The 19435-nt window shown below is 40.8% G+C and overlaps 2 long non-coding RNA genes across 2 annotated transcripts in view; one reads left to right on the top strand and one right to left on the bottom strand.

Annotated features, from left to right (window-relative positions):
• Positions 1–994: 994 nt before the first annotated feature.
• LOC141773851 (uncharacterized) lies at positions 995–1927 on the bottom strand. The gene is made up of 2 exons (XR_012595195.1): positions 1810–1927; positions 995–1198 (listed from the first exon to the last, which is right to left on the bottom strand). It is a non-coding gene; the product is annotated as an uncharacterized LOC141773851 (long non-coding RNA).
• The window catches only part of LOC141773849 (uncharacterized), a 99696-nt gene continuing 81678 nt past the window's right edge, over positions 1418–19435 (top strand). Inside the window, exon 1 of the long non-coding RNA XR_012595192.1 lies at positions 1418–2297. This is a non-coding gene — a long non-coding RNA (uncharacterized LOC141773849). The remainder of the gene's footprint in view (positions 2298–19435) is intronic.

Here is a 19435-nt window from a genome sequence, read left to right as displayed (position 1 = left end):
TTATGCTTAATTATTGTATCATGCCGAATGTTAGATATAATATTTATTCTGTACAGAATATGACGCTTTCTGAGAGACTAAATTCGACTTGTGAGCACCCAGGACTCTCATCAGCAGTGATTTCTTCAACCGATCAGGACCATCCCCAGGGGAGCTCTAAGTGGAGCAGATGGTAGACAAATAGCTTGTATGGGATGGAAAATTAAAGAGTTTTACAGGATTTTCATCAATTACCTGAGGTAATGTATCAATATAGAGTAAAAAAATTTTATTTGTAATGTTTTTGACAGCGCCATCAATATATTAATAACAGCAATGTGAGACATCAATCTTCATTTCCAACTTTAAAGGATGTTCCTCGACAACACCACACCTGAAAAGTTGGATTGTTGCACTCGTAAGAGGCCCAGTCATCATACGATCATTTCTGTCACAGCCCTCATGTTGGGCCTCCAGTACATTCTATAATAGCAGGCAATGAGCGAGTCATTGTCCTGCATTAGCATGTTACGGTACAGGGAGTTAAAGAGCCCAATTTCATCTCTGCCCCACATCCTTCTGATGGGATTGGCTCTGATGGGCCTGTGTGTTAGAAGCCTGGTTGCTGGCTTCATAAAGGATGATATGAGTGTGTGTCGTGGCTTCATAAAGCAGTAAAACATGCCTTCTGGAGCCTGGAGTGAAGACTAAACTCAGACCTATTACAAAACAACCCCTCACTGTGAGTTAAACATTTTAGAGACCCTACTGTAAATAACGCCTGATTCAAATGATTTATTACATTCACTAGTTAAAGCTGTAACTAACAGAATGGTGGGACCAACCAAAAAGATGTGCATTTTAATGGGGCTTTATGAAACTAACAATAAATAGCCTTTAATAATTAACCACAGACGACTATGCCAGATTAGATTTATCCAGGAGTGGAAGTAGGCTAACAAAATTACATTCAGTTCAATTCAAAGTGGCTTTATTGACATGAAATTAAGGCTGCTTTTTTTTTTTTTTTAATTCATTTTTATTTGGAGATGTTGACACTTTACATGAACAAGGAATGTACATGTTTGTAGCATGATGTAATGAGCAGCATGTACTTAAAGGAGTGTTTCAATTCTTTTCTTTTTTAAGTGTACATAATACAATAAACGTTGTGCTCGCCCGCTCACCCATCCCAACCGCCTATTCACGGGGTACACACCTACAGTAGCAGAGAGGGAAAGGAGAAGAAAAAACCCCAAACAAAAACAAAAAAAATCAATCAAATCAGGATTGCGTTTAGCTGCGCACAATGTCTAAATAATGGGGAAAAAATAAATAAATAAATAAGTTAAATATATACATATATACCTGCATATACACACACATATATATATATACATATATATATATATATATACACACACATACATACAGTAGGCTACTTTTTTGAGTATTTTTGAAATCTGTAATTTTATCACAGGTATCTACATTTCAAGTAGATAGATAGATAGATAGATAGTAACTTTATTGATCCCAGGGAAATTCAAGATTCCAGCATCACAGTTCCATAGTGCAAAACATGTTAGTAAAAGCAGTAAAAAAGTTAGTAGTGCAAAGTACAAAGTACAAAAAATATATACCACATATAAAAATACAAGGAGATGAAGAAAACTGTTAAAAGTGAATATAGTGAAGGGTAACAGCTGTGATACATGACTATTAAAAAAGTGAATATAGTGCAGAAGAGACTGCTAAAAGTGAGTATAGTGCAGGGTAACTTCAGTAGCTTAGTCTATGAAAGTGCACTGTGTAGTAAGTATCATCCCTTACAGAGTGTAAACAAAAGTCACATGATAAAGTCCTGATGAACTACAGAAGAGAGGAGATGATAATCAGCAGCTGCAGCAGAGAAGAAGCTGCAGGTGTGTCTGCGGCTGGAAGGGGGCGGAGCTACAGAGAGGAGACACTCCACAATCAGACTGGAAATGACGTCATAAATGTTGGCGCTCACGGCCGAGTTCAGCTCTAGCACGCCAATCAAATTAAGGATTAAATATGGGTTGTGGTTATACTTAGCATTATTGTTCCTTGGCATAGTTATTTGTTTTGCATTTATCTTAATTAATGACTGATTTAATATGCAACTTGGTGAGCACAAGAGGCCGAGTGACACACCTGAACAGTAGCAGCATGCTAGGTCTTGGTTATACTGGGACTGGGACCAGAGAGGAGAGTGGACTGGTTCTGCTTTGAGAACGAGTGGACGTGTTGAACCAGGAGCAGACTGTGGAGGACGTCGCGGTGGGTTCATCAGACAGGTGAGTACAACAACCATTAACTTGTATCTATGACAACAACACACTGCTGCTGAACTCAACATCCACTTTGTTGCTTAGCAACGCAGTTCCGTGTACGCGCTTCGCCTGTAGCTAATAATATGTGTGTTAGTGGCTGCAGGCCATGGAGGTTATATTGTTTACTTGACCCTGTTGTCTACTTTGGTGATGTTTTATTCTACTGTTGACTCTAAAACACGTTTCAGGCGTGGCAGTGTCCTTAGATCGTTTTATGTATTGTCCATCATTTTTTGTTTTATTGTCTGAGTCTCTGTTTCTGGTTGATTCTTGTGAGGCCACAATGAGGAAGGCGGTTGTATATTTATATAATTGATAGTCTGCACAGACTGCAGAGTGTCCCTCTGTTGGTTTGGACAGAAGGAGGTCTTGTTGCTGATGTTGTTCCACTGGAGTATTAGTTGACATTTATTGCAATCTATTTTGTAGCATCATATAGTTACCCTGCACTATACTCATTTTTAACAGTCTCTTCTGCACTATATTCACTTTTTTAATTGTCGTGTATTTTTTACCAACTGTGAGGAACTGTGAGGCTGGAAACTTGAATTTCCCTTGGGATCAATAAAGTTATTATCTATCTATCTATCTATCTATCTATCTATCTATCTATCTATCTATCTATATGTATATATCATATAATATATCATCATACCCCCCTCCTTTGTTTTTAAGTGTAAGTTCACTCAGAGTACATTTTAACTGACCTACTTTCTAGGAAACACTTTTTACACTAGTACTTTACTTGAGTAAAATGTATTTAAAGTAACAGTACTTGTACTAGAGTACAATATTCTAGTAATCTACTCTTTCCACCGCAGGTTATGACAAGTGACAAACTAAAAAATTACACTGGAGACGAGTTGCTGCAGTACTTGACAAATATAAGAAAATAAGAAATTCCTTTCAAGCATTACAAACTGCACTGTAGTACCAACTTTCTATATTTTTGTTATTGTCCAACACTCCCATAAAAAGACCCAAACCATCAATATGTTAGTCGGCCTCCCAATACTTTCTGACTTCCCTATCCTGTCTGTGGAGCTCTACAGATGAATAAACTATGTCTGGCTATGGATACACAGACAATACTAGTTAGTGTCAAATCATTCATAGTTTTGGTCTTTTTATGGGTTTTGGTGACAAAAGAAACATTAAGATTATCTCCTAGAATTATCTTTTAATCAAGCAGAGGCCTTGCCTCAAAAAGCAGAGGTGAAGCTAGTATACTCATGCTTTATTATACTAATGGAATTACTGACGCGAATAAGAGACAACCAAAAGCTGTATTTCAAATTCTTCAAAGGTCCACAAGTTATTTTTCAGGTCTTCACTTCCAACTGTTATGTTCCTTTCCGAGTCCTAATTAATATGTTAAGATTTGTGTAATTAAAACGCTCCTGGTGTAAATGCAATATTCAACAGTTCTCCTGACAGTGATATATTCTACATGGATTATCCTCAGTGATTTTGACTTGCTAATTAATCAACATTATTTATGATGATAAAAGAGGGGAAAAAAAACGTACTGATGAACAGACTGCCTCAGCAATCATGATGTACTCAGTCAAGTAAACTTCTGCAATATTTATTACTCCATGTAAGCGCTCAGCTGAAGACTGTAGTTGTACAGTGGATTTGTATTTAAATGACTTTTGCTTGTAAAAAGAAAATATGGTAAAAGTGTACAGTGTAGTGCAGTCTTATATCTCTCTTTGTTTAGGAGCTGTGGGTAACACTTCACTGTAACCCCCCTATTTAGCATTCATAATGAGTGTATTATACACTTAATAAAAGCTTTATAGTACACAAGCTGGTTGGCACCTTGCATGGCAGCCTCTGCCATCAGTGTATGAATGTGTGTGTGTGTGAATGTTGGCATGTAGTGTAAAGCGCTTTGAGTGGTCAGAGGACTAGAAAGGCAGCATTTAAATGCAAGTCCATTAACCATAAATCCAATGTATTATAAAGCATTTATAATGGTTTATGCATATCATCATTCAGATGTGTATAAACATTTGTTATAAATGTTTTCAAAACTTAGGAAGACATGTTAAGCTTAAAGATTCGTTCTTGATCTCAGAAATACTAGTTTGACAAAAAGAAATCATGACTCAAGGTCCACTTACTCAATTTCTTGTGGAGCTTTCAGCTGCATCCCATGGCCTTCATGAGTGACTGTTTTTTTGCACTATTGTCATGGAGAATGAAGAGGCATTTATAAATGACTTATTTAATAAATATTTTAAATATTATGATAAGAAGTGAATGTAATAATACGAATAAATATTAAATACATCATATTTTATATTCATATAAAATTATTACACTTGTGTTATATTATATTGAAAATAATTCATTATCTGTTACAGATGCTTCATATAATTAGTTATAGTTGATAAATACATTAATGCCCTTATATCTGCTCACAACTACATTTATAACCCATTAGTTAAATGTTTGTTTATTGCTTTTATATACGTAATATGGGGAGGTTAAAATAAAGTGGTAGCCAGTTGGTTATAACAAAGCAATAGTTGTTAAAATAGAAAGGCTTTGGGTCATTTGTTTGATCCTACATGTCTGGATTTCTGGTGGCCTTCCTCTTAAACCCCAAATTATTCTCATGAAGGCTCGTGATCTTTAATTATTCCAGCACAACAAGGGCTAATCTACAATTTTAAGTTGTTCTCCCTGAAATAAAGAAATATGCACACCCACTTCCCAAGGCTTCCAGGCTTAGCCCTGCCCATTGTGTTTTTTTCCGCAGTTTGTCTATTCATTTGCATTTTTATGCAAGGTTAGTCGTGAGAGACTTCTATTACTGCCACGAGTACATTAAGAAAACCATTAATCACGGTGTAATACAGAGTGAATCAGCGACACACCTGTCCTGCTCGCTGGGGGCCTTGTTACTTATCACTCACACTGGGCAGGACAGGGACACGAACCTGAGGCGGACACATCCAGACCTGCCCTCTCCAGGAAGACGGATACGGTTCAGTCACGGTTACAAAATGTTTTTCAAAACTTGTTTTAGGATTAATCTTTTTCTTTCTCTTTCTATATTGTTTTTTTTTTTACTTATTCACTTCCCTCTCTTTGAAGTGAATGTAGCATGTTTCATTTAATCAGAATCAGAATCAGGTTTATTTGCAAAATACATACATACAAGGATTTGACTCCGGTTTTATGCAGCTCTGTATGTATGTATGTATACAGTGATAGAAATAACAAGGACAACAAAGCTGGGCAAATAAAGGTGAGGAATAGACGGGACTGTTATGTACACACGAAGCGAAAAAATAGGTGTAAATATAAATATTTTATAAATATATATAAAAAGCACCAATGACCAACAATAAAATAAAATATTAAAATAAAATAAAATACATTGTCTATATACAAGTCAATTGTTCTGGAAGTTATAAATTATACAAAGAGTGCAAATAAATAAATACTGAATTGATATAAATGTACTGGATGATTATGTACAGTATGTACATGTAAAGATATATATATATATATACAGTATGTACAATGTGTAAGATTTATATTGACCAAAGTATCATCATCATTAGGCGAATATTAAAAGCGGCATAATTCCTGATCAAATCAGTCAAATCCCTCACTAAAAATGATTTATCATATGCCAAATGATGATTTTTTTCTTAAATCTAAGGCAAGAAATGTTTCTAGTCTCCCCACTAGCTCCTTAACCTGTGGCTAAATACAACCTAACTGATGGTTGTAGTGTCACCAAACAACCAAAGCATCAGTTACAGGTTCATAAAATGCAATTAGACCAAAGACAAGCTATAACTCTAACCATCATGAGATATACGGTAGGAATTAGCCGACCATCAAGGAGATAAGCAAATAAACAGACAGCATAATGTAATAGTTGTGGCGCTGCTCCTGAAGTTGATGTTCCACCTACCTTTTCTGTTTTTGTGAAAGGAACATTAATCTGACGCACCAGTGGAGCTCTGTCTAATGTGAAAATGTAGAGGTTTTTTTTTCCCCTCCTGCTTCTGCAAGGAAGAGGCTTCTATCACACTAATGATAATAAATGGCAACTAATGGGATGACCAAACATAACAAATGGAAAGTTTTAAAGGTATGGGGCCACATTAAATCTGCAATGACATCCGCAAGTCAGAGCCGTGTCTGTGCTAAACAAGAAAAATTGATCACAGTTATGAGTAAAGTTTCGGAATATCGCCATTCATAATAACGTACATCATATACATCTGATGAAGTATATTTTTCCACGTGTCCTAAAATTGTAATATATTATAGCGTTTTTTTATAATGTGGTGATATACTGAACTTGATCTGTAATTTAACACCGTCCACTTCAGGTTGTCTTCATTTTAAACCACGGCAGACAGGAATGATTCGTCCTCAGGCATTAATGTGGTGCCAGCTGAAGACTGGCAACTGTACCAAGATCAGTTTCTGAAGATGGCTAAGAGAGAAAGTGGGTGCAAATCCAAAGTGAACAAAAGTTGTAAAATATTATTGACACTGTGACAGTATCATAACTGTCTTCTCATGTCTCTTTTGTCTTATGTGGCTCATAAGAGGCTATTTATTGGAATCACATACGACAGATCTGGTGGCATGTATGTTGTGATTATATCCCAGCTACAGTAAGGGGCGTTGTTTCGCCCGACACTTAGATGAGGCAGTTGCTATGGAACGGTGGTTGCTATGGAACGTACAATAGCAGCTAGCATATTTATTCTTTCATCACAGGCTAGCGTTATATTAATTTCATTATTTGGCTCTTTATTTACCTTATTGTATGTTGCAGTTTATTGTACAACCACTGAAGAACTGTCCAGCATCAGTAGGATGACTTTGATAAAGTACTAGGCTTGCCTTTTTTTGTCAGGTGGAGGTGTATTGCTTGGTGTGGAGAGGATGTTAACTTTCCGGTCCCCGAGTTTCGGTTGCCAATGCACAAACAGCCATAATCTGTCTCGTGTCAAGACCAGCATCGAATAGTTTCTGAATGTGTTCCTGCTTGCTTGCATATTCCGGGCAAACATTGTCGAACCTCCTGTTTACGTAGCGTTGCATGTCATTTAGCAGGTGGAGAAGGACACTGCTCAATCCACCCTTCCATAGAAATTAACCTTAAATGTTTCCGTCTTTTAGCAGATTTTGGCAGCTACCTTTGTTTTTTTGCATCTGTAACCTGTTCCATGTTGGTGGAAGTGATCCCCATGTGACCCTGTCGCTAAGCAACCATGACAACACATTAGTCTTTTTTTCTCAGACGCGGAGTGATACTGAAAGTGCAAAGGAATTAGACGTCATAGCAGAGGTATGTGGGTATTATATCACAGCTACGAACCAATCAGATTGCTTCATTTGAGCCACTCGTTTTATAAACTTACATAACTAAAATGAATTTACTCAAGTACAGCACTTAAGTACAAATCTGATGTACTTCTACTTTACTTGAGTATTTCTATTTCGTGCTACTTTCTTCTTCTACTCCGATGTATTTATCTGACAACTTTAGTTACTGCACAGACTTAAATTTTTCATACAAAGCCTACATTATGATGCAATGTTATAGATAAATCAATAGTATATAGATAAAACTAGCTGTACCTCCACCAACAGTAAAATGTTACTTATACAATGATGCATCAGTAATCATAAAGCAGTACTTTGTGATAGTTTAACACTCACAGGGACCATTTTTCGAGTACTTTTACTTTCGATATTTTAAGTACATTTTGCTAGTAATACTTGCGTAGTATGCATACTTTTACTTAAGTGACATTTTCAATCTAGGACTTTTACTTGTAATGGAGTATTACAGTATTGCTACTTCTACTTAAGTTAAGGATCTGAATACTTCTCGACCACTGATTCAGTCCCTTGTGTATTTTTTAGTGTTTTAAAAAATGTACAAAATTAGATGCTATAGTATAGTAAAGTATACAGTATATATATATAGTATACATATAGTATTTTATAAGCAATTGTTCTGTATAGATTCCGCCACAGACCCAAAGTGCATAGAGGACTGATGTATTTTCTGAAGTGAGAAGTCCCAGAGAATTTCAGGTCTTTGTGCGTTTGGCATTGAGTGGAACTGCATTTGTCTTAATGATCGTGCTCCTTGAGCTGATTTTTTTGTTTCACAATAATCAATATCACAGTCGCCAGTGGCAGCAATGCCCAAGAAAAGGGGGAGTAAACGTAGAGAGGCATTCTTTCTCCGCGTCGGCCTTGTCAATGAAACAGTGCTTTTAGAGTTTGGCCCTGAGCATCTAAACACACTCTCAATCACTCCTGAAATCCTAGTAGGCCACACTTGGCTGCTATTGTAACTTAGATACAGTCTCAATTTGTATGTTGTCTCTCGGTAGACGTGGGGAAAAATGAATGGATTGATCTCCCGTCCCAGTCCAACAGTTACAGCACATCTGTTTTCAGGCAGGATTTATAGAAAAAAGTGTCACTGCTGACAAATAAACAGGTACGTTCACAACTTCTGGATTATAGTGTTATCATAACGTACCTTCATTTATCTAACATACCATGAAAACACAGCGTCAACACTGAGCTGTGTTTGCAGCCATTTGACAAATGTGAGAAGTTGATAATGATTTGGGAAAATTGTGTTTATCACACCAAAAAAGCAAGCGATTATTGTTGGTAACAGGTGATGATAAAGATATGTGAAAGGGCAAGAAGAAGAATACGGAATAAAGAATGGGGGTGGGGAAAAAAAATCGATTCACCTATGTATCGCGATTTTTTAAATTAATTTTTTTGAACAGTGGGCGGATGGTCGGGTGGCAGCTCCGCGCAAAGCAGCGGAACAAAAACATTGACACATCTCCGACAGTATGATAATAATGCACTTCGCATGCCTAGTCTGATAGTCTGTAGATATGTAGCCTATAAACAAGATATATTTTAATAAAATACAGTTGTACCGACAGGATACAGTAGAGCACAGAGGCCGTTTCCATGCTGACAAGCGCCCGTATCTGCCTGTTTATTCACTTGAGGGACGCGGTGATCCCGCGGATCCCAGCTGGACATCAGATGAGTAGGCGGTCCTTAATGTGGCCCAGGACACATTCGCGTACACACTGCTAAAAGAATGTGGTCATATGTGGCCCGGACCACCTCTGAATGTGGTCTGAAAGATCTGATCTCGATGCGTCCTCAATACGTCTCGAGTGTGTTCACACCTGTACTTAAAGCTGTCCACTTGTGATCGGATCACTGAGGACGCATGTTAATAACCAGGTCTGAACAGGGCCAAAGAATAAGAAAGAGGGTAAACTGATCTTATGTACACAGCTACAATGGGCTTACAGACATCATGAGTTTGTACGAGATACTGATAGGCTCCATCTAACTGCAGAGTACATTCAAGGATGTTTGAAACAATTCAGATTAATTTCTTGGCGTCCTTATTGTAATCAGACTTATTCAGATCGTGGTCCAATGGAGCAAAGGGAGGCTGTGAGAGGCGTGCAGCCCCGTTTGGCCCCACAGTGACCAGAGAGGAGGTGATAAATGACTACAACACTCGTCCCTGTCAGCAGCGGGAGGGGGGGGGGAGAAGCGGCCCTCCTACCGTGAGCTACATCATCCTAACAACATTATTCTTTTCATGCGGCTTGTCGATAGAAGCCCCTGTGTGATTGGCATGGGGATCCGCTCAGGTTAATTGGAAGCCTGAACTGTGTAACGGCACGGGAAGCTGAGCAGACATTGTCCCCCTTGTAATAACACAGGAGGCCTGTGTGTCTGTGTATCGATTACATCTTAGGTTCATGGCACTCGTATGGGAATGAAATATCAGAGGACAGGTTATGGATGTTGCCATCAATGGCACTGAAGGAGCGGAGATGGGCTACTTGTACCAAAGGCAAAAAAAAAAAAAAAGTGAAACACTTTAAAAGATGACATTATAATAGCATCTTTGATCAACATCCCAGAGCAGCCCAGAAAGTTTGAAGTTAAAGGATCTGATTTATAAGCGGAGATGTGTGCACTTGTTTGGCATGTGACAGGTGTATTTGCCCTCGGAGGGCACAGAAACGCTCTGTGTCTTCCTCTCATTTTGACCCCCCACTCTTTAGTTTCCTTTTGATCAAGGGCCCATAGCTTGCATTAAATGAGGGGACACATGATACCCCATATAGGAGGTAACCTAACACACAGCGCCCTACTTGGAAGCATGGCTAGCAGTCCTATGGACCAGGCCACCCTGGTCAGCGGTGAGATTAAGAAGGCAGAGTGAGTGACAGCGCTAATATGCAGGAGAGGAGAGTGAAGGCGTGTTATTTTTTTTGCTATTCTCAAAGTTTTAAAAGAGAGAAGAGATAGATAATCTGTAATTCGCCCTACTCTACTATGAAACAACCTGCCAAGTTCGTGAAGTGTTCATCGTCACATTCTTATTATCGCCTCGATCATTCCAGGTGGCACCTTGATGCATTGTTTAGCGACCGAGGTAAAGGGTTTGATGCCATAACTCAAAGATTTCGCTTATTAATTTAGAAATTAATTGCAAACACAAAGTGACATTTTACAAGAAATGTTTAGCATAGCATGAATTATCGCCGCTGTAAATTGGATGCAAGCGACGGAGTGCAGAGCCTTGACTTGAGCTCTTTGTGATTAATAAAAGAAGCTTTCACTTCAGTTTTAAAGGCAGTCATGATGAACGATACAAAGGGATGAAACAGGACTCCTCCTCCAGCTGAAGGACAAGCTGTTTTAAGGGTGGATGATGTACAATTTAGAAGACGTATTAGATTAAGAAGAATCAGGGCTATCATTTATTGTATTTGTTGTCCCGTCAGACAGTTCAGTGACTAATAGCCAATGAAGGACATCATTTAAGACGGAGGTCACACATTTATTCAGTAGATTGCAATTTCTGCCTTTTAATATGTTAAACGAGTCAGTGTGTCAGTAAGTTTTCTTTTCTTTTGCTGATGATCACATTATTGTGTGACACTCTGTCATAGATGAAACGCCCGCATTAGCAACTGCACAGGCAGGCAATGACTTGGACACCCTCACTCTGTTCTGTGGAACACAAACAGGAGGTCCAGCTCCGTCTCCTGTGGAGCAGAGGATCTGGATTCTACATGAGTGACTGAGACACAGCGTTCTCCGTAGCCCCCTCATAGAGCCCCACAAGGCCCGCCACGTGGCTCTCGGCGCTGAGGTCCAGATTGTGCCACTGGGCCGGTACCGGACTGGAGGTGGGCGACGGAGCCCCAATCCATCTCCCGCAGGAGCCCGGTGACGGGAGCATCGGTTGCCCACTCCTCGGCTCTGAGCACACTCAGGAAGATGGATTGGTTGGCCAACTCACCAAAGGAGGCAAAGCATGCCGTTAAGAGCCTGTGCATCACTTGGCTGCTCATATGCAAAGTTTGATGAAAGAGGTTTTTCTGGGAGCGATGAATTAGGGCTCCGCTGTGAAATTAGATTTCTGGTGAAAACCTTGCAAGGTTTTAGAAGTAGCATTGTTTCTTTACCGCCGTCTAGCCCAGCGGTAATTATAGATAGAAGTGAAATTATGTTGGGCATTCAATGATGAATGATAAAGATGAATGTCAGAACAGCTGTCGGACCTGTAGAAGCAATGGCTTCATGGAGATTTTAATGCTCCAAATGGTAATCGACACAAAGAGGCCGCATGTTGAATACTTATATAACAGTGCATAATATGTAATACAGAGAAAAGAAAAGGCAGAAGATAATGCAGCTGACATGGAGGGTGCTAACTTATTGTTGCCAACAGTACACTGTTTATTTGTCTCAATTAATCAGGTGGAATAAGTAGCCAACAATTGTCCAGTGGTGTTGAAATATATTGCACACACTGCAGGCAGCACAGTGCGTGAGGGGAGAATGGAATAGGACACGTGCAACAAACAAACGGAGAGCATATGAATTATTTCCCCCTGATGAAATAAATCTTGTGGAAAAATTGTCTCATCTTCAGAAACAGTCCAAATTGCTCTGCACTTTAACCCGATACACTAAAGATCCCGCCTCCTCCTCTCTGTGACCCAAACCTAAAACGGCGGCGTGAACACTGACAAATTTGACAAAGGGAATTTGCTCAAAAAACACAGCCTCTATTTGGTCAGCCAAGCGGCAAATATGTCGGATGATATGGTTTATTAGGCAATCCATTTCTCCACAATAGTGGGGCCATCTGCAAAGGTTAGCATGCATACGGTTTGTATGGCAAATTCTATCTAATCTGCCTTCGAAAGAGGCCGCCGCGAAAACTCAGTGGCACATTTTTCATGTACGTACGATTTGGAATGCAAATAGAATAGCTGATGAAAGAGGTGACCTTCTAAGTGCAGAGCAGCGGGAGCTTTGTGGAATATGCAGAGGCAGAATAGAAAAGAATGAGTTACTGCCACTGCCACCTCAGCTGCATTGTAATATACGACTGTGGCTCAGATACAAGTGAACCTGGCCTCAAGAACATCTAGGTTAATCTCTGAGGATGGCACATCATGTACTCGGTGCAAAAAAAAAATAGCTGGCTCGCAGAATTATATGCCTTTATGCACTGAATAAGGCCTCCAATGTCAAACAAAATACCTCAAAAAGAATGCATTTCATAGCATTTACTTGAATAATTGTGTATTAAAGTTAATATATACCGTTTTTACATAGATAAAGTCATAGCAAATATTGCATAAACCTCTTACTTGATGTATTGTTTCACTTTTGAGACAAAGTTGACTGACATTAATTTGGATTTATGCCCTCATAGCGCATTTTGCGTAATAAATAGCAGCATGTATGGAACATTAAGTGGCCAATCCAGTTGATGGATGCCCTAACATGCTCCAAATCTAACTCAAAATGAAAGTTGGAACAAGATATTCCACAATATAAAAGTGAGGCTATATGTCAATAGTGTAGCGTGCGGACTCTTTTGTCATACGCAGTGCAAAGCTTGAACACATAGACAAATGGGTGAGGTGTACCATGGTCATTCAGCCGTGCATGTCTCATCTGTAGCCAGCTTTGGCAGAGTAGTCATCTTCATTCCCTTTGTCCTTAGTGCAGTAGGTAATCTATCAGCCTTGAGACGTGCTGGAGAGTCCGGCTGGCCTACTCGCTCTCCCATTTGAATTGAGAACCCAGTTTCTGCTTTACCCGTGGTCCCAGTTAGACCAAGCTGCAATTGAGAGTGAGTGAGCTGTCCTTGATACATATTACTGTCCCGGTATGATTGAGCTTCTTTGGTATCGCTGGAGAATGGAGCGAAAATTGAGCACTTGACTTTGCAGGGGTTGAAATCCCAGTACTGCATGTATGCATTTTCTCAGGGTTTTTCACGGGACACGCTTGAGGTGCGTTCTTTATTCTGTGCTCAATGAGACAGAAGCAGGGAGTGTTTAGGGTGGAAGTTAGCACAAAGCACTGTGTTGCTTTCAATAGGTATGAAACCAGTTGCAGCTGATTGAAATCATTTTAATTAAAGGATGAGGCTGGCATTATTCTATATATTCATTATTGTCAACCAGTCCCGTGAAATAACTTAAACAAAAGAATGTGTCTATTTCTCAATTCTTTCCGACTTCCCCTCCCTGTCTGTGGCTCGCAGCCCCAAGCCTATTCGTTCCTATATGTAAATCTTTATATATGGGTCACAAATATATAGTTTCATTTTTAAATAGGGCTTACTAATTTCCTAAAACAGCTTGGCACTGTAGTTGTTTCCAGACGTTACCCAAACAGGAGTAAAATGTACACTTGATTGAGGACTATTTTCAGCTGCGGATGAACATACATTTAGTACAGTAGTGAGTTTTTATGACAACAAGACTGTTTACGTAGGATTCAAAGTAAACCACAATGCCCGTGTTCATCGTAAGGAGGGACCACGTCACCTAAAGCAATGGCGGGGCTATTTTATGTGTTTTGATGGTTTCTAAACAGCAATGGAGGTAATTGGCACAGAGCAGGGCTATTCAATTGGCGGCCGAATCGGAGCCCTTTAACGACCTCAGTTTGCCCCTTTGATCATTTATGAATATGAAAAAAAATATATAAAAATACGAATAATATTTTCTCATTGACGCTGTTACGGACTGTTAAAAGCAATATCATTGCGTATAACCTGCTAACATTCTACGTTTATGGATGTTTACACTGTTTGATTATTAGAAGATCATCATTTTATTCGTAGGCTAATTAGCCCATTCTTTAGTACTAATACTTATTTTTTTTTAAAGTTTTAACCCAGGCTGTTTAAGCAGAGGGAATTTAGGAGAGTCAAACTGAATAAAAAGATGTTAATGCAGCATTGTGTTTATTAAAACAACAAACTTCTAAGATCAAAAAGGTGTATTGTTTTCACATTTAAATGCCTAGCTTTGTAGATCAGACAGGAAATGTAAACGTCCGGCCCCATGGCACTTCAATTTTTTTAAATCTGGTCCTTCTAAAAGGTATTTGAATAGGCCTGGCATAGAGGAATAAACACACATATCACAGTTAATACTTGTTAGTAAGATCAGTTCATTGTTGGCATTGGTTGTGGTCATGGGATTTGTTGACAAAAAAAGAAAAATGTAGAATACTGACAGTCTTATCCTTTATATAATGTGGGCAATAAAACTGGAAAAAGGAAACACAGCTTTTTAATCTAAATCTGAAACATGCCGTGCAGTATACGGTATACAGATGTGCAAATAATTTGACTATAGTGTATCAAGAGAACAATATCACTGATGCAAATTTCTCCCTGTTGCCTTTTTGAGGTTAAAAAAGTTAGCTATTACACCACATCAGGTGACATTATGCTGTGTAAGCCAACAGAGTGTCTGTTGATGATTAAATCAATAGAGATTTGACACAGACTTGTGGGAACATGCCTGTCTTATTCCAGCCAGTTCCTCCCCTCGTGGTTGGCTGTGTGGGTGGTGCGGGGGGAGAATTCATCACCTGACTGGTCTCTGTCACCTGATGGAGATGGGCCTTTAGCCGCGGTGTGATAGAGGGAGTCGATTATGATGCATGTCGATCGTTCCGGCAAATATTGACATGGAAACAGTGCGAGAACAACCCCACGGCTCATAGCCCCTTCTTCCCATACTGGCTGCTTCACTCGCCGACTCTGCATCGCACAGATGCACACACACACACACACACACACAGAAAACACAACGCACCTACAGTTTACAGACATTTTCACCAATAAAGACACACTTGCGCTGTGTGCACACAAAGATGCCCAGAAACCAATCATCCCAATCGATGGTGTGTCTCATCAGCTTCTCAGGGTAAATCCCGGCTCCATTTGCTATTAGCACTGTGGTGTGTGTGTGTGGGAGGCTGATTGGTTATTTCTGTTTATTTACTTAAGGGTGGAGGAAGAGGCCATTTCCCCTGCCACACTACGCTAATACTGCCTCTTAACCACCTCGCTGTCTCTCCTACTGTACATCTCCACAGTATCATACTCCTTCTGCACCTGTCCCTGGGAATAAGAGGGTTAATGATGAAACACAAACAATGTTTGCTGCTAGAGAAAAAAACAAAAGGGGTCTGTGAAGAGAGAGAGAGACCCGGGGAGTGAGAATGAAAAGAGAGGATGGAGGATGTGTGAAGGAAGGGGGGGTGGGGGGGGAGGTGCTAATGACAGGTGTGTCTGTAAATTCTTCATCCTGCATAGACTGCTAGGGAAACTGCTTGGCAGGGCACTCAACCGTGACTTTACAACTAATCCTGTTTGTAAGTTATTATTTATCTTCGGCAAAGTTTGTCAAACTCAGGCTTTGATTTCTCCCCCCCCGAGTTCCCTCTCGTGGCCCGCTCCCGCACATGCTCCCCACATAATTTATGACTGCCTCTGGTCCTGATGACAGATTATTAAAAGTAGAATTAGTTTTTTGCCGGGGATTTTTCCTGTGGGAATTGGGAAGGCAGGGCTCTCAGAGGAAGGTCTCTGACGAGGTCTCCATTACTAATAGAGGCAGATTCTTTTTCTTCTCCCCTTCCCTGTGTGATGGCGGAGTGAGAAGACTAATGATTTGAATTTACTGTGGCAGCAGTCACGTGGTCTGGAAGCCGGCATCAGAGGAGAGGAGAGGTTAAGTTCTTCCCCGTGGAGAGGTTTATTGGATTGTTTAGCACCAGAAGGATAATGTTTTTGTCATAGACTGCTGGTGCTTCTGCTGCTAGGCTAGAGGGAGGCCGGGAACAAATCCTCTAGATGTGTGTCTGTGTGTGTGTGTCTGTGTGTGTGTCTGTGTGTGTGTGTGTGTGAACTAAGATCAAAAGTATGAGATCACAGAACAGAAAGGGAGGTATGTTTTTTGGAGTTGTGAGACATAAGAGGAGGTAACAGGAAGCTTGTGATTATTACAGAAAATGACTGTAGTAGTTAGTTACTATGTGTGGACAGAATTTCAGATATTCACTTTGACTGCACCCAACAAACCGATACAAACACCACACGGCTTGTTCTCTCTCTGAAGTCGGTGCCAACTCTCTGATCCTCCCCTATCAGCAACTCTTGTGCACCAACTCCACACTTTTCCTCCTTCTCTGCTGACACACAAAGAGGATGTAGGCTTTCCCTTTTCCCCTGTTCACCTGATGGCCGTTTGGAGCCTGTTCCCCCAGCGTGTGTCTGCAGCCTGGGAAGCAGAGGGGAGTCTCAGCACAGCTGAGAGGCTCGGCTTAATCTTATGCATCATTAAGCACTCAGCGGCACGCCGCAGCTCCTCATATACATCATCCACGCTTAATAAACATAATGATGACATAAGATGTAATTCCAGATGAATTTTCATTTTATAGGGAAATGGAGAATTCCTGTAGAAAGGAGGGGAAAAAAGAAAAGAGGAACGAAAGAGGGAGAGAAAAAGTAAATTATCTGGGAAGTACAGAATAAATGATGTTTTTTCTCCACAAGATGGATTGTGGGGTTCTGGGGGCAGTTGGAAGTGGGAGAGGAGTGTTGGAGGGAGGGAGGGAGGGTGAGAAAGGTGAGGGGGCAGAGGGCTGCAACGGTGGTGGCCTGAGAGTGGAGGGGTGGCATGGGGGACAAGGGGTTGAAGGAGGGGGGGAGAGAGAGAGAGAGAAAAATGTTGGTCATTCCAAGTGTTTTAATCGCAGGGCTTGATGGACAGGCTGAGGGGACCTGAGGTGCGGCCATCCATCACAGGCCGGCTAGAATGGTGGAGCGAGGGGTAGAGTTTCAGAGGGGGCTCTCAGGCTGTGGGGGGAAATGGGATTGTGATGAAAGTGTGAGAGAAAGGCGGCTGTACACAGCAAAGGCCAATGAAGGACCAAAGATTAGCGCCGCGCTTCTGCGGCATGTTGGGGAATGGCAGGAGGAAAGGAGATTTTAATAGCACTGCTGCCATGTGACAGTATCGCCACCCGTGTTTTTATGTTCATTTGACTTTGGAGTCCTGTTTGAAAAGGGCTTACACCCATAGAGCCAATGAAATGAATTCAGGACTTCATTCACATTTTCACGAATTTATTTGTCAGTCCGAACGTAAAGCCCCGGACACACCAAGCCGACATCAGAGAACTAGCCGTGATGAAGGCCGACTGTTACGTTGCCTCACGTTGCCTTTGTCTTGGCCGATAAGTTGCACTTGAACACACCGCAAAGACGACAGCCGACGGCCAGTTAGCACGTATGTTCTGCGCCTGAGATGAAATAACTCTCCACACCAGCAGGCGGCGGTAGTCTGTATTCGTCAATTCAAAAAGGGAAACAGGAAGACCGAGGACTGCGGATATAGAAGCCGTTGTTATGATACGTACATGGAACAAAGCAGCGTTTGCCGACCATTTTCACACCCCTCTCACTCACCACTTAGCTTCATTCCAGATGGCCATGTCGCTGTGAAAACATCTGTGTATTGGAATGATCAGATGAGATGAAGATGAAAAATGAGAAGAGCCTTCTGTGTTTTTCCTCTTGACTTTACTCGTTGGCCTGCTTTCCTCACTTCCGTTTCCCTTGTCGTGCACTGATTTGCTTAATCTGAACATCCAATCAGAATGATTTCTCTCACCGACGAGCTTCGCTGGCGATTCAACATGCTGATATGCCCGAAAAACCTCCGACACCGGCAGATTAGAGCCGACGGTGCAGGACACACTGCAAAAACAAGGCCGACAGACGCTCATCGAAGGCCCCAAACTGTCTGACGGCCAATCATGGGCTTGGTGTGTTGGGGCCTTCACATTAACTGAAAGCAGAGAGAAACACATCGTGGCTGTACGCATACGTGCATGTGTGTGTAGCTTTGACATGTTTTTGTCATGTTTGTGTGTTGTGCATAATATGTGCCCTCCTCACCACACTAGGTCAGGGCGAAGTTGGGTGACTGCCATGTTGAAAATAAGACATGGTCACCAGGGACTCACTACCACACACACACACACACACACACACACACACACACACACACACACACACACACACTGATGCACTTTTCCTGAACTCAGCCCTCACCCAGACATTTCCTCCCGCAGACACCACAGCTCAGACACCCATTCAACACACTAACCAGCCAGCCAGATGAAAAAAAAACAACACGAGGGAGGAAAAGATGAATAGTGAAGTAAAATTTGAAAATGATCATGTCTCCAACATTCCAATGGGAATATAGCATATAACCCTCCTCCATCTCATATCAGTGACTTCTGGCTCAGGTGAGATAAAACCCTTGAAAGGCAATCTACAAATCATTATATAATTACGACTACTGAGGGGGTAGAAACCACAAGTAAAAAAAAAAAAAAAAAGCAGTCAAAAGATTTACTATTAAATGTTGGATTTTTGCTTCCTAATTTTTCTCCTTTTTACTGACCATTTCTGGAAACTATTTAGCTCTTGCCAGTGAAGCCAGTTTTGTCGCGGGAAAGCAGCATCCCATGCATGCTTCCAGCTGGACCCCGTCCCAGACTGCCATGCCTGGTTAATGTGGCCGTTCTGTGCTGCCAGAATTAGAATTCATGGTTTATATTAAACAAACAAACGTGCAAACAAGAAAACAATGACACAAATTGACCTTGCGTGAACTGAACGT

This window comes from Sebastes fasciatus, chromosome 9 (genome assembly GCF_043250625.1).
Source record: "Sebastes fasciatus isolate fSebFas1 chromosome 9, fSebFas1.pri, whole genome shotgun sequence".
Lineage (NCBI taxonomy): Eukaryota > Metazoa > Chordata > Actinopteri > Perciformes > Sebastidae > Sebastes > Sebastes fasciatus.
This window is presented reverse-complemented; position numbering and strand designations above follow the sequence as displayed.